The following is a 17,119-nucleotide window of genomic DNA, read 5'->3' on the forward strand; positions in this document are numbered from 1 at the left end:
TTTCTTAGCCCGGCCTGCTTTAGGGCAGCATTGGACAAGCCCACCAGAGAACCAGACTCCTCCGGTGGGCCCTGGCTTCTCCATCAGGGGAGTTGAGAGTGCCAAGGTGAGAAGCATGATGATGATGATAGAAGTTAGCATCTGCTTTGTTTTCTTGGAATGCAAGCGTAAGTGTGCAGCCTGCCACCCACCCACACCAAGACTGCAATACCATACTGCTTGCTTGCTTGCACTTGAAATTGGGCCTTTTAGGCATGTGGAGGCGAAATCTGGCCACCACGTCATGGCTGCGTTGGCGGCCTGGTATCCATACTCAGTCCCCAGCCGCCCAGCGGCCAGGTGTCCACACTCGGTCCCCAGCCGCCAGGGGGCAGCCGGGTGTCCTTAAACGGTCCCCAGCCACCCCTATTTCTCCTGTAAACTTCCCCCCACACACTTTTCTTAGCCCGGCCTGCTTTAGGGCAGCATTGGACGAGCCCACCAGAGAACCAGACTCCTCCGGTGGGCCCTGGCTTCTCCATCAGGGGAGTTGAGAGTGCCAAGGTGAGGACCATGATGATGATGATAGAAGTTAGCATCCGCTTTGTTTTCTTGGAATGCAAGCGCATGTATGTAGTAGCGGCTAGGCCTGAGGTGGTCAGCGTTTTGGCGCATATCCTACCTCCTCCGAGGATTGCTGGATGTTTTCCTGCTACTATCCCAGTTCTATGACTCCCGTTAAAACAAAGCTTCAGGTGATAAATGATGGATGAGGTAGTGGCAAAGGAGAAAGAGCAGGAGGAACAGGGACCATTCACATCAATATCAGGCCAGTCAACCACATATGTCTTGTAGGATATGTTTCTGTAACAAAAGGAGCGGTTCGGCTACATAGTTATAGGGCATACAGTGAGTGCAATGCCTACCAAAAATTTTGAGCCACTCCAATGCCCCTTGGAAATGACATGGAGGTCAGAGGGCCTTAACTAAACCGTTTTTTCCATTTATAGCAACTGGGTCTCCTGTACACTGTTGGCCTAACCAGTGAATGGAAGGCTTTCCAAAAATTAGGAGGAAATGCAATGCCCGTTGGAAGAGTCGTGGAGGTTAGAGGTAATTAAAAACAACATTTCAATGCCCCTTGGAAGAGCTGTGGAGTTCAGAGTGGCTTAAGACGCTTTTAATGCCCCTTTGAAGAGACGTGGAGGTCCCAGTAGCTTAACAAGACGGTTTTAATGCCCCTTGGAAGAGACGTGGAGGTCACAGTAGCTTAACAAGACGGTTTTAATGCCCCTCGGAAAAGTGGTGGAGGTCGCAGTAGCTTAACAAGACGGTTTTAATGCCCCTTACAAGAGCCATACAGTACAGCATCTTAAAAACATTATTCCCATTATTGGGGAGTGTGTCTCCCATAGTATTTGCTTATGCCTTCCAAGCAAAAGCTGGCAAAAATTAGGACGGAGGAACTTGCAATGTCCCTTACAAGAGCCATGCAGTACAGCATATTACAAACATTATTCCCATGATTGGGGAGTGGGTCTCCCATAGTATTTGCTTATGCCTTCCAAGCAAAAGCTGCCAAAAATTAGGATGGAGGAACTTGCAATGCCCCTTACAAGAGCCATGCAGTACAGCATATTACAAACATTATTCCCATTATTGGGGAGTGTGTCTCCCATAGTCTTTGCTTATGCCTTCTAAGCAAAAGCTTCCAAAAATTAGGATGGAGGAACTTGCAATGCCCCTTACAAGAGCCATGCAGTACAGCATATTACAAACATTATTCCCATTATTGGGGAGTGGGTCTCCCATAGTCTTTGCTTATGCCTTCCAAGCAAAAGCTTCCAAAAATTAGGACGGAGGAACTTGCAATGCCCCTTACAAGAGCCATGCAGTACAGCATATTACAAACATTATTCCCATGATTGGGAAGTGGGTCTCCCATAGTATTTGCTTATGCCTTCCAAGCAAAAGCTGTCAAAAATTAGGACAAAGGAACTTGCAATGCCTCTTACAAGAGCCATGCAGTACAGCATATTACAAACATTATTCCCATTATTGGGGAGTGGGTCTCCCATAGTCTTTGCTTATGCCTTCCAAGCAAAAGCTGCCAAAAATTAGGAGGAAATGCAATGCTCGTTCGAAGAGTCGTGGAGGTTAGAGTTAATTAAAAACAACATTTCAATGCCCCTTGGAAGAGCTGTGGAGTTCAGAGTGGTTTAACAAGAAGCTTTTAATGCCCTTCAGAAGAGACGTGGAGGTCCCAGTAGCTTAACAAGACGCTTTTAATGCCCGTTGGAAAAGTGATGTAGGTCGCAGTAGCTTAACAAGACGCTTTTAATGCCCCTCGGAAAAGTGGTGGAGGTCGCAGTAGCTTAACAAGACGCTTTTAATGCCCCTCGGAAAAGTGGTGGAGGTCGCAGTAGCTTAACAAGACGCTTTTAATGCCCCTTACAAGAGCCATACAGTACAGCATCTTAAAAATATTATTCCCATTATTGGGGAGTGGGTCTCCCACAGTCTTTGCTTATGCCTTCCAAGCAAAAGCTGACAAAAATAAGGACGGAGGAACTTTCAATAATGGCAACACAGACCACGGTCACCCTGGTGGTATAATGGTGGTGGAAGCTGAGGATAAGGAGAAGAACATAAAGCAGCCGAAATGAGGAAGCGTATACCCATGTGTGGGTGTGAAGCGGTGCATGTGAATACACCTCCCGAAATAACACAGTGGATTTGACTTTTTGTTACTCTGCTGTCATTTGGTGGTGATGAGAAGTCTGGCCCAATCCAGCCCTTGTTCATTTTGATAAGGGTCAGCTTGTCAGCATTGTCAGTTGACAGGCGAGTGCGCTTATCAGTTATAATTCCCCCAGCGGCACTAGAAACACGCTCCGATAACACGCTAGCTGCAGGGCAGGCCAGGACCTCCAAGGCGTACAGAGTGAGTTCATTCCAAGTGTCCAGCTTGGATACCCAATAATTAAAAGGCACAGAGGAATCACGGAGGACGCTGGTACGGTCAGGAAGGTACTCCCTCACCATCTTTTGAAACTTTCCACTCCTTGTGAGAGTACTCCGCGCCTCAGGGCCTGTAAGCTGGGCGGGTCTCAGAAAACTGTCCCAGAACGTTGACAGTGTTCCCCTGCCTCTGCTGGATTGGAGTTGCCTCTCTCTCGCTTGTACGCCTTGGTTCGTCAACGAACTGTGACCTCTGCCGCTAGCATGTTCAGATGGGAACTTTTTTAACAGTTCTGCAGCAAGGGCCTTCTGGTATTGCCCCATTTTTGCATTTTTGTAGACCTCTCCACCTCAGGAATAAGAGAGTGAAAGTTCTCCTTGTAGCGGGGGTCTAAAAGTGTCACCAACCAGTAATGACTGTCACCAGGGGCGTACATAGAAATCATGGGGCCCCATAGCAAAAGTTCAAATTGGGCCCCCCCCCCCGCCATAAAAAATAATAAATTCTGCAGTGTAAGTAGAATCGCAGTATATAGGCGCTTTCACAAAGGGCATAGCTCAACTTTTGAAGACAGGGAAATGAACATGTCTTGTGGCATGTACATAGTGAATGTGCCCATCCTGAAGTCCTTTAGTGTTCTCATCCCTTTTTATCACCCTATTGATTTAAATACAACAAAACATGCATCCAACACACAGTATTATACCCCCCTACAGTAAATTCCCCTACTGTAACCCCCACACACACAGCATGATGACTCCATAGTCCCCCCAGTAAGGTATGATGCCCTCACAAACACCCACACAGCATGATGGCCCCCCATATACCCACACTGTATGATGGCTCCCTAGCAACCCCCCTCCCTCACACAGTATTATGGTTCCCAAGAAGTATGATGATCTCCACAGACCCACATTGTATGATGGCCCTCACAGCTGTCCACACAGTATAATGGCCCACAGGTCCTCCACTGTATCATGGTCTCCACAGGACCTCCATACAATATGATGAAAGTACCCACAGTATAATGGCCTGCACAGGTACCCCACACAGTAATGTTGGCCCCCACAGTAGTCCTCACCACAATATGATGGTCACCACAAGCCCTCCACACAGTATGATGACCCCACAGTAGGCGCCTCCAAAGTATAAGGCTCCACAACCCCCTACAAGTCCTGACTGATAAAAAAAATATATAAAAATTAATCACCTACCCCTGTTTCCCCAATGAGCTGCTCTATGCACTGTGTGAATGGAGGCGATGCACAGCAGACGTGACATAGTGACATTATGCTCGGTGATCTGAGACACAGACTCATGGCTGAATGGTACAGCAGGGAGCCTTTAAGCATCTGGTCTCCTAAAGAGCTCAAAAGTGGCCATATGATTTGCCGCTATTAGTGGTATGCCACTGATACTATAGTAAGAGCTATTTTACACAGTGACATTCTTATGTGCATACATATATAGTGAAGTCCATATTACGTATAGAGCTTCACTTATAAAGACAACCTTTGTCCATTTGCCGAAATATCAACATCGTGGATGAAATCCCCTGATCAGAAACTGGGCTAACTTTAGGCTATGTTCACACGTTGCGTTTTTGCAGCGTTTTTTTATGATAATTTTCTGCTGCGTTTTACAGTACCAGCAAAGTCTGAGATTTCAGAAATCTCATGCACACACTTTGTTTTTTTTTCCTGACTGTTTTGTCAAAGAGCTGCGTTCTTGCAAATAGCAGCATGTCACTTCTTTCAGCGTTTTTCACCGATAGAAAGCAATGGGTAGTGCAAAATTGCAGCAAAAACGCAGGTATCAAGTTTAGCTGTGTTTTTGGTGCAAAAACCTGAGGAAGTTGAATCATGTTTCTTTTTATGCACTAAACTTTATCAGCATACACAAGAAACAAATGTACCCTGACAAAAACACAGAAAAAAAATCAGCAAAACCTGCTTTTTTGACGCTGCTTCTCTACTGCCAAGAGAGCAGGTTTTGCCTGCGGAAAAAAATTTAGCAAAAACACAATGTGTGAATATAGCCTTACGGGTTTGTAACCTGTGAAGATTGTGCAAAGCGTATCTCTCTACACTCCACTGTGTTAGCACTCTGAACGTCAGCTGGCTGTGAAGAACAGACTGGCCTGCCGAGAATCTGATCAAAAATATGGATGTGTGAATGAGGTCTTAGGGTATGTGCCCACGTAGCGTTTTACAAGCGTATATGCTGTGGAATTTCCACAGCATAAACGCTTGGGAAACGCTTGGTAATCCGCCCCCCATGGTCTCCAATGACAAGCCTCAATGTCAATGCCCATGCTGCGGATCTTTCCGCAGCATGTCCGTAATCGCCGCCATTGACTTGCATTGAAACGCATAATATCCATGTCAGTACATTTGTACACACGGATATTATGCGTTTCTATGTGCGGATGGTACCCGGGTTTGGAGAAGAGGAGACTCTCCTCCAGACCCGGGTACCATAGAAACTGTAAAAAAAAAGAATTTAAAATAAAAAATAAAGTGTATACTCACCTTCTGTTGTCCTCCCGGTGTTTTGTCCACTCCCTCCGGTGTCTTCCCGGTGTTATCTCTGCTGCGTTTGGTCTCTTGCAATGCTTGCGCTGTTGTGAAGTAACTGCCATGACGTCACTGAGTCATGTGACCCATCACATGGCTCAATGACGTCACTGCAGGTCCTTCACACCACCATGAGCATTGCAAGAGACCAAACGCAGCAGAGATAACACCGGGAAGACATCGGAAGGTGAGTATAATCTTTTTTTTTTTAACCATTCTATTCTTTTTTTTAACTATTACTTGGTCACACTATATATGCCTGTTGCATGGATTTATATAGTGTGAACAAGTTGTCAAGCACTTTTCCAAGTGATGCTAAAATTGCTTGGAAAAGCGCGTGATAACCCTCATGCAGAAATGCATGCAAAGACGCTTGACAAACGCTTCTACCTGGCGGGAAAAACGCATGTAAAATCCGGATGCGTTTTTCCTGCCAGGGAGAAGCGTAAAAAATATGCAGCATTTCTGCATCGTGGGCACATAGCCTAAGGCTGATGGGAGGGGATCAGTCAGATATGGAGACAGTCACCACCTCCAATAGTATATGATCTCCCATCAGCCTAAGGCCTCAATCACACGTGCAATATTTGCATACGAGGGCTATCCATCGTCTTCAAGCATAGCACTCGTGCCTGTGATAGTCTATGGGGCCATTCACATGTCCGTGATTTTAGAGACATGCCCGATTTTGATCCAAGGGTCAGATTACACTTGGCCATGCAAGGTCAATGGGTTTGTGAAAAAAAAAATGGACTGCACTCTGATGACATCTCAGTGCAGTCGATTTTCATGGTCTGTAAGAATGAAGAAGGTGGAGAATTGTTTTATTTTTTTATTTCTCCAGATACGAGAACAACGGATGACACTCAGGTCACACTCTGATTAAAGTCTGATCAGAATAATCGATCCATTTTTCTTGTATGTGGAAAAATCAGAAGTGTGAATGAGTCCCAAGGTTGTTTTTAATTAGTAGTGGATCCTACATGCGCTTTAAATTTGGTTAGTCCTATGAAAGAATGGTACATCTTGTCGTTCTTGATGGGCTCCCATGAATTGGCCAATTTATGCACCAAGTACCTTCATTTTCCATATCTCTACGCTTACAGAGGCGACTGTATTCTTTATTATGCAGTGATAGCAGCAGCACCTGTTCACACTTATTTTATTCTGTCTGGAGGAGATATACATACATAAACACAGAGGGGTTGTCCAAGTTTGAGATGAAAGTCTACAATCGCTCTATATAACTACGGTCATCTGAATCCTCACATCATACGCTGTCAGGATTCTTCGATGACAGTGGCAAGAGCAGCTGGTCACGTACAAGTATGTGTTTTACATATCTGTGATCACGTGTCGATTAAACGTGCTCGGCCGCATTCAGTTCCCTTGTATTGATCGAGGACGACCACGTCTAGTCAGAATGTGACTGGAAGCATGCAAATTGTTAGAACCCTCCTGTTTGTTTGTTTTTCCTTCCTGTGTTTTGGGGTCATGTGACCATTTGCCTTTATATTCTAGCTCCGCCCTTTTGGCTGTGCTGGACTTCAGTTTTTGACTGCTTCTCTAGCCGGGTGCTTCTGTGCCTATCTGCTTGCTTGGTCCTTCTGGGACCTTTAGTACCTTTTTGTCAGTTTGTATTTTTGTGTTCTGCAACTACTTCTCTGTTTAGGAGGTGTCCCATTTTTGTCCCAGTCCTTAGTTCTTTTAGGGACCCCTTCCCTAATGCTATAGGTCTCCGTTCAGACTAGCCGAGGACTAAGGAGGGTCTGTTCGCTAGGAACAGGCAGCCCGCTACATCGTAGGGATTCAGCTTAGTCTTATTGTAGGGACAGCTTTCCCCTATCTTTCCTTAGTTCATGTTGCAGATTATAACACAAATCACATACTTGTGGTGGCATGACCGCCTGCACGCGATGTGTGCGCTGTGAGGATTCAGAAGTCTGCAGTCATAGAGTGATTGCAGACTTTCATCTCAAGCCAGAACAACCCTTTAAAGGGGTTGTCCACTACTTTGACATTGATGCCCTGTCCTTAGGATAGGGCATCAATGTATGATCGGCCGGGGTCCCACATGTGGCATCCCTGCCGATCAGCTATTATCGTGCCGGTGGCCGCCGGCCGGAAGGCCTTGCCTGTGGTGCCTGGCCGTCAAGTTGTAGTGGCGGCCGCTTGTAACTGTATAGCCACCTCCTATTCAATTGAATGGGAGGCGGATGTGCAGTTACGAGCGGCGGCCACTACAGATGGATGGCCAAGCACCGCAGATAAGGACTTGTGGCCGCTGCCGCCGGCACGATAACAGCTGATCGATGGGGGTGGGGCGTCCGGGACCCCGGCCGATCATACATTGATGCCCTATCTTATGGATAGGGCATCAATGTCAAAGTAGTGGATAACTTCTTTAAGAGTACATTCCCACTTTCAGGATTTGTTGCGGTTTTCACGCTGCAGAATTTTTGTACTTATTATGTAAATTACTGGACACGCATTTTTACACATGCGGATCTTCCTCATCTAAGAAAGTCTATGAGGAAAGTCTACATGCGGACCCGGAAGAGAAATCGACATGCTGGGGGTCTGAAGGACACGCCGCATCTCAGTTTCCGCTGGTGATCCGCAGGTGCAGAGATGCATAGTGGACAGAAAAGAACATCCACTATGCTGTAACATCTGGCTGTTGCGGGTTTGATACTGCATAAACATGCAGCGTCAAAACCGCAGCAAATCTTGAACGTGGGAACGTACCCTTAGGCTATGTGTCCACGATCTGGAGCTGCTGCGGGTTTGACGCTGCATGTTTATGCAGCATCAAAGGAAAGTCTGCAGGTGAAAAATAAATGGCGCCGCTCATTTGCAAATTGATAGCCGGCAGCTATTCCGCAGCATTGGGGGCGCAGGCTGATACGCATTGTGCGCACATACAGTGTGGCTAGCTGCAGCAATACTGGTGATTAGTGATGGTCTGGGGTCAGATGTACTCACTCTGACAGCCGTGTCCTTTGCTCTGCTGTGCACTCGGCAGCCTGTCCATTCCTCCTTCAGTTAATCCTTCATTAGGAGTGCATGATCTGCAGTGCAGATAAATGTGTGTAAAGAAGTAATTTAAACAATTTATTAATAGGCTTCCATTGTCACAGGTGTCCTAATGTTTAGCTCAACCCTCTGGTCCCAGGTTCAGGATCTCTGTGGTGACTGACAGACACAAGACAGTGGCTTGGGGTGAGGGGCTTCCTGACTTTTTATTTGTTCTCAGCCCTCCTCCCCAGTTACCCTAGATAGTTGGCAGAATTCCAAACACGACCCCTCCCCCTGCCTTAACACCCGCACATCCAAAACAGGACACAAGGTAAAAGAAAGTCATTTACATTTCACACTGTGGATGCGGGGCCCCCTGAACACTCGGGCCCCATAGCAGTCGCGTGGTCTGCCTCTATGGACGGTACGCCACTGACTGTCACCCAACATTTTGACAACGCGAGGGTCACGGTTAAGGCAGCGTAACATAAAGTCAGCCATGCGTGCCAGACTGGTAACGGGCAAGACTTCCGTGTCCTCACCAAGATGACGACTGACCATGCTCTCCTCCTCCTCCTCCCCCCTGTCCTCAGGCCACCCACTCTGAACAGACGGTTTGACAGTTGTACAGGTACTACCGTCTACAGCGCATGATACAAGCTCCTGTTCTTCCTCCTCCTCCTCCTCTCCCTCATTGTCCCCCAATGCACGTTGGGATAAGATGAGGCTGGGCTGTGTGTAATCGACCGCTACGGCTTCTTGATCCATCTCATCATACTCTGGCTGCAATGGCTCCTCTTTAACTCTCTGCAGAGAGCGTTGCAAAAGACAGACAAGTGGGATGCTGACACTAATGGCGTCATCTCCACTCACCATCTGGGTGGACTCCTCAGTTTGTCAAGATGGTACAGATGTTAGACATCCAGGTCCACTCCTGAGGTCTTATGTGTGGAGTCTGACCTGAATATCGACGGCCTTGTTGCAGCTGGTACTCCACAACTGCTCTCTTCTGCTCACAAATCCTTTGCAACATGTGGAGGGTAGAGTTCCATTGTGTGGGGACATCACACACCAGTCGGTGTGATGGAAGCTGCAAACGCTGCTGCAACACAGCAAGGGCGGCGGAAGCTGCAGTCGACTTGCGAAAATGAGCTGACAGGCGGCGTACTTTGACGAGCAGATCTGGCAACTCGGGGTACAATTTAAGAAACCGCTGAACCACGAGGTTAAGCACATGAGCCAGGCATGGTACGTGTGTGATCTCACCTCGCCTCAGAGCCGCCACCAGGTTACGGCCATTGTCACACACGACCATGCCTGGATGTAGGTTCAGCGGTCTCAGCCACAGATCTGCCTGCTCTTTTACAGCTGTCCACAACTCACAAGCAGTGTGAGGTTTCTCACCTAAGCTTATGAGTTTCAGCACAGCCTGTTGCCGCTTGGCGGAGGCAGTACTGCAGTGCTTCCAGCTTGTAACTGATGTGTTGATATCTGAGATGGAGGCTGAACATGAGGAGGAGGAGGAGGATGATGCGCAGGAGCTGTACACTGTGGGGGCAACTCTGACTGACATAGGGCCCGCAATCCTCGGTGTGGGGAGGATGTGTTCCGTCCCAAGGTCCGACTGGGTCCCGGCTTCCACTATGTTTACCCAGTGTGCCGTCAGGGAGATGTACCGTCCCTGGCCACAAGCACTTGTCCACGTGTCCTTTGTCAAGTGGACTCTCCCAGTAACTGCGTTGTTGAGGGCACGGCAGATGTTTTGGGACACGTGCTTGTGTAGTGCGCGGATGGCACACCGGGCAAAATAGTGTCGGCTGGAGACCGAGTACCGAGGGACGGCCACTGCCATAAGGTTGCGGAAGGATTCTGTCTCCACCAGCCTAAAAGGCAGCATTTCCAACGCAAGCAGTCGTGAAATGTGCGAATTTAGGACCGTGACCTGTGGGGGCATTAGCTGCGAATTTCCGCTTTCGTTCAAAGGTCTGGGATATGGACAATTGAACACAGCGGTGGGACGTGGACGTGGACGTTGATGCTGTTTCTTGAGAAACTGCCATAACAAGTGAAGACTGAGAGGAGCAGGCATCTTTGCATGCAGTATGGACAGGGGATTGCACACACAACAGGGGGTTCTATTGCACGCACAACAGAGGAGGAAGCAGTGGTGACACACGCTGACACTGGTCGTGGACCCTGGGGTTCGCCCCACAAAGCCGGGTGCTTTGCTGCCATGTGCCTGATCATGCTGGTGGTGGTCAGGCTGGTAGTTTTGTCACCCCTGCTGATGCTGGCATGGCAGGTGGTACAAATGGCCTTCTTGGGGTTATCAGCAGAGTCTTTAAAAAAATTCCAGACTCTGGAAGACCTACCGCTTGTACTGGCAACGTCCCTCGTGTTGGTGTTACGGGGAACGGTTGCCCACCTTCTGTCTGCGGCCACCACACTGCTTCTTCCTGCCTGTTGGGGTACTCTGCCTCCCTCCCCCTGTGTGCTGCTGGCCTCACTCTGCATGTCCTCCTGCCACGTTGGGTCAGTTACTAGATCATCCACCACCTCCTCCTCTTCCACTTACGCACCACGATCCTCCTCCTTACTTCCTGGCAATTGTGTCTCGTCATCGTCCACCTCTTGTGACAAATTGCCAGCGTCGACTTCCTGTGGCCGTGGCTGTTCAAATATTTGGGCATTTCTACATGGGATCTCCTCTTCCACCACTTCAAGCTGAGCAGGCGAGGGGCACAAATCTGGAAATGGACCAGTGAACAGCTCTGCAAAGTGTCCAAGTGTGGGATCAGTTGGTGTCTGACGACACTCGGCATGGTGGGAGGAAGGAGCATCAGGGTGAGGAGGAGTATGCGGTCGAGACTCACGGATACTAAGAGTCGACCGTGTGGAAGACAGGCCGGAGGTGGTGGTGCCCAGGTAACTGGAAGTATTATCTGCTATCCAATTAATAACCTGTTCACACTAATCAGTTCGCAATACTGGTGTTGTTCTGTGCTTCCCTAGTAATTCGGTCAAGAAGTGGGAGCGAGAAGATGTGGCTGTTGGTTGTGGCACATTTTCACCTTGGCCACGGCCCCGTCCTCTGCACGCACCATCACCAGAACGTCCACTTCCACGTCCCTTGCCACGCGCCTTGCCCATTGTAAAGGAAGTAAAATAGCTTACACTCGCACTATCAATGGAAAAAAGGTAATAAAAAGTAGATTAGAACCGTGGAAGAGGAAAACCACAGTTCTATTTCTCTGGCCTACACCCGACTCTTTTAAACAATCTGAACAATCAGGGAGAAACTATTACTGTTTTTCTTTACAGAAAAAATACCAAAAGCTGAATAATAGAGATTTCTTACCGTGGAACAGCAAAACCACAGTTATAATTTACTGGTGTATACCAGACTTTTTTAAATATATAGATTTGCGGCTGAACAGTGAGCGACACACTCAAACTGTTTTTTTAGATACAAATGGCCCAAAAGTGGATAATACAGAGGTTTGCACCGTGGAACTGCAAAACCACACTTGTATTTCGAGGGCCTACACCAGACTATTTTCAACAGATATATTTGTGTCTGAAAATCAGGGAGACACTATTTTTTTTTTTTTTTACGGCCAAAAATGCCAAAAACAGGATAATAGAGATTTTTTCCCATGGAACAGCAAAACCACACTTCTGTCTCTCTGACCTACACCAGACTATGTTCAACAGATATATTTGTGTCTGAAAAATCAGGGAGACACTATTATTTTTTCTTTTACGGCAAAAAATGCCAAAAGCAGGATAATAGAGATTTTTTACCGTGGAACAGCAAAAGCACACTTCTGTCTCTCTGGCCTACACCAGACTATTTTCAAGAGATATATTTGTGTCTGAAAAATCAGGGAGACACTATTATTATTTTTTTACGCAAAAAATGCCAAAAGCAGGATAATAGAAATTTTTTACTGTGGAACAGCAAAACCACACTTCTGTCTCTCTGGCCTACACCAGACTATTTTCAACAGATATATTTGTGTCTGAAAAATCAGGGAGACACTATTATTTTTTTTTTTTATAGGCAAAAATGCCAAAAACAGGATAATAGAGATTTTTTACAGTGGAACAGCAAAACCACAGTGATAATTTACTGGTGTATAACAGACTTTTTTAAATATATATATTTGCGTCTGAACAGTGAGCGACACACTCAAACTGTTTTTTTTAGATACAAATGGCCCATGGATCTGCAAAACCACACTTCTGCTTCTGTGGCCTATACCAGACTATTTTCAACAGATATATTTGTGTCTGAAAAATCAGAGACACACTTTTTTTTTTTTTTGGGGGTGGGACACCAAAAGGTTAATAAGACGGGTATTTGTACAGTGTGAAGGAGGGAAAAAAAAAGAGGATTTAGATGAAAAAAAAAAGATTTTCCCTGGCCCCCGAGACCTGGAGCTAAGTCCAGCAATTTCAGCAACAGGAGCACACAGGACTGTAATGCAGCGTTTGCTGGTATAACCACTGCGTCTCCTATACAGTCTGCCTGCCTGCCTGATATCTGGGATGGATATTAGTCCTGAGAAGGACTGTTTGTTTGATCTGGCAGCCTTTACAGACCCTACACTAACTATTTTGCAGGATATATCTCTCCCTAAATCTGCAGCGCTGTCCCTACATTGTCTGATCCGGAGCGACTGTGTCCAAGATGGCGGCGCCCGCTTTTAAATACTCGAGGTGACGCTGTGCGGCCAGCCAATCACTGTAATGCCCACAAACAACATGGCTGCGGCATTACAGTGACTGGCTGGCAATCCCTGTGTGGCGCCCCGAGGGTTCGGTTGCCACAGGGGTTTTGCACCTCAACCAGAGGTGTGATATTCCACTCCCAGGTAAGGATGGAGAGTGGACCAGGGCTCAGTTAGCTGCATACACACACACACACTCACCCCATTTTCGGGGGACAGCTCGACGGTGCTCCCATATAATTGCAGGCACAATTGACCATGTCCCTGGCTGGAGTGGGGAGGGGGGAGAGAACCCAGTGATGTAGGAGCAGTAGGGGACGGTTTCTGGAGCATAGGAAGGAGCTCATTGGGTGCAGGTCACCTGAGCTCAGACACAGAGAAGCAGATAAAAGGTGGGGGCCATCTTAGGAGGGAGTTGAGTTCAGTGGAGAAAGGAGAGAGAGCTGACAGGGAGCTGTGGCTCAGCCTGAGCTCAGCTCCACGAGGCAGGCCTAGAGAGAAGGCCGGGGCCAAAGAAGAGAAAAGGAGAAGGAAGGAAAGAGGAGAGACAGAGGAGTAGAAAGGCTCCAGAAACAAGAAGGCAGAAGGGACCCTAAGAGAGCTGAACGGACAGCAACCGTTGCAAGCCCGCGTTATATCGGGTGAAGGGTCAGTCCGTGGAAGGGTACCGGATTCCCAAGTTGGTGGAGGTAAATCATCCCTCAGCCAAAAATCGGAGGTCGTGATCATTTATTGGTGCGACCCCTTGCTACACCCGCTAGGAAGGCACCACATAGGGTCAGGGAAACTGGCGCCAAGTTTTACCAGAGAAGGCCCGAGGCAGCCGGACAGAAGCGTGGTCACTGGTCGGGCACGAGAGGCCAGAGAAAGGATAGAAGGGGGTCCTGTGCCACACTCCTGAGTTGCCTGGGGGTTGACTGAGCCCCTCACCTGGTGGACGCAGCACGGCTTGGGCAGTCATTGCTGACAGAAGTGACTTGGATATCAACTGTGAGTAAAAAGCCTGAACTGCACCATTGGACTCTGTGTGATTTATGCTGCGCTTGCACCATCACCCCCAGCATCAACTTACATTGCCCTGAAGCTACACTCTTTCCGTGGGGAGTTATCCTATCCCTGTGCTGCACACCAACACAAGCCTCAGCGGTCTGCCTTGCAGCGGGGGTCATCCCTGACCGCAATCCACGGGTGGCGTAGTCGGACATTCCCAAATCTATAAATAGACTGCCACAGCATTTGGTCTGATTACCCTGAGCCACTGGATCGGGTTGCCACTACTACCCCCAGCATCGCACAGAAGCCCAGTTCCGGGTGCCCCACGGCCCAGGGGGCAAGTCAGCTTTGGCGTAGTCGGCAGGATTGTGACCAACCCGCCACAAACGGGTATTGCGTGCCTGAAAAGACTTTATACTTACCTGAGTGAAGTTTCCCGCCATTCGGGGCCGTTTCCCGCCAAAAGGCGCCATCTTCGGGACGCCGCGCGGGAAGAAGAGAGGTTTTGGACACCAAAAACCGCACGAGCCCTGAAGCCCCGCCCTACGTCCAGACGCTGCGCAAGGTCCTGGAAGGAGATCCAGCGGACGCCGACGTCATCACCCAACAACGCAAGGTGCTCACCCAGAGCATCGCGAGCGGAGCCGCGGCCTACAGAAGAGGATCACCGGAAGATAGGCCACGGTTAACCGGGGGGGAGGAAGACATCAGGAATGGAGAGCAAGATGGCGGACCGGCAGCAGATTAAGCTGCCCAGCATCGGCAGTGCCCCAGCCGTCGCGGGTCCCGACCAGCGCCAGGAGAAGACGCGTGACGCAGGAGCGGTCGCGGGAGCAGGTAAGAGGAGTCTCCCTGTCCCGGACGCTGCCAGCGTCAGCCTGCTCCCGGGCCCCCTGGTGGAGCCGCCGATCCCGGGCGTCATCAACAGCGGCCCTCTCCAGGCCCCGCCGCAAGGCCTACTGCACCGCGGCGCAAGGGGCGGGTATGCCCTCAACATCCACCGGGTGGGCGCAGAGAGTCACACTGCAGAGGACCCGGACGGTTCTGAAGAATATGGCGAGGAGGAAGAAGGTGCGCAGAGAGGACACCGCTACTAAGGAATGGCAGCGTACCAATGTACATAGTTGCCCTTCAGGGTGAAGGAACTGTTGCAGAGAGTTACCCGGTACCGGGTCAGTTAAAACCGGCTGAGGACTGGGAGCAGCCAACTTATTGAACTATCCGGCCGAGGACTGGGAGCGGTCAATCTTGTACATAATTGCACTTCTTAAAGTGCCCTCTACTGGTTTTATAAGAGACCACAACAACAACTGATCTCAGAACAAAAACCCGTTAGAGGTGGCTGAAGACGAGGTCCAGCAGCTGGATCAGCTATGCCATGCAGCCACCCCAGGGCCTTCGTTGAGGGTTTACGAACGGGTCCCTCGTGTTTGTGTTTATGTGTTTGCACTTAATAGAAAGATAGACATCTGGTTGCAAAGTCCACTGTGACCAGTTAACCAAAAGTTTTACATGAAGAATGTTTACAAGAAAAATGTTTTATATGTGACAGATGTGGTTATAAAAGTGAAAAGAGTTTTATAATGTTTTATATTTGTGAAGAAAGTCTTATAATAATTGCTGAAAGAGAAAATGTGCCAGTAACGTTAAAAGAGAAGAATTGCCTCCCATAAAGGGATGAGTGTTAATGGTTTATAATCTTATATGTGAATGCATTCTAAAAAAAAATTTGCATGTTTCTGAATGGTCTTTTGCTTTTTTCCAGCCCGAGGACGTGCTGTGGTTTACCAGGGGGGAATGTGGTGCCCCGAGGGTTTGGTTGCCACAGGGGTATTGCACCTCAACCAGAGGTGTGATATTCCACTCCCAGGTAAGGATGGAGAGTGGACCAGGGCTCAGTTAGCTGCATACACACACACACACTCACCCCATTTTCGGGGGACAGCTCGACGGTGCTCCCATATAATTGCAGGCACAACTGACCATGTCCCTGGCTGGAGTGGGGAGGGGGGAGAGAACCCAGTGATGTAGGAGCAGTAGGGGACGGTTTCTGGAGCACAGGAAGGAGCTCATTGGGTGCAGGTCACCTGAGCTCAGTCACAGAGAAGCAGATAAAAGGTGGGGGCCATCTTAGGAGGGAGTTGAGTTCAGTGGAGAAAGGAGAGAGAACTGACAGGGAGCTGTGGCTCAGCCTGAGCTCAGCTCCACGAGGCAGGCCTAGAGAGAAGGCCGGGGCCAAAGAAGAGAAAAGGAGAAGGAAGGAAAGAGGAGAGACAGAGGAGTAGAAAGGCTCCAGAAACAAGAAGGCAGAAGAGACCCTAAGAGAGCTGAACGGACAGCAACCTTTGCAAGCCCGCGTTATATCGGGTGAAGGGTCAGGCCGTGGAAGGGTACCGGATTCCCAAGTTGGTGGAGGTAAATCATCCCTCAGCCAAAAACCGGAGGTCGTGATCATTTATTGGTGCGACCCCTTGCTACACCCGCTAGGAAGGCACCACATAGGGTCAGGAAAACTGGCGCCAAGTTTTACCAGAGAAAGCCCGAGGCAGCCGGACAGAAGCGTGTTCACTGGTGGGGCACGAGAGGCCAGAGAAAGGATAGAAGGGGGTCCTGTGCCACACTCCTGAGTTGCCTGGGGGTTGACTGAGCTCCTGACCTGGAGGACGCAGCACGGCTTGGGCAGGCATTGCTGACAGAAGTGACTTGGATATCAACTGTGAGTAAAGACCCTGGACTGCACCATTGGACTCTGTGTGATTTATGCTGCGCCTGCACTATCACCCCCAGCATCAACCTACATTGCCCTGAGGCTACACTCTTTCCGTGGGGAGTTATCCTATCCCTGTGCTGCACACCAA

The sequence above is a fragment of the Phyllobates terribilis genome, unplaced genomic scaffold, assembly GCF_046119375.1.
Source record: "Phyllobates terribilis strain yellow unplaced genomic scaffold, ASM4611937v1 Scaffold_8__6_contigs__length_399053987, whole genome shotgun sequence".
In the NCBI taxonomy this organism is placed as follows: Eukaryota; Metazoa; Chordata; class Amphibia; order Anura; family Dendrobatidae; genus Phyllobates; species Phyllobates terribilis.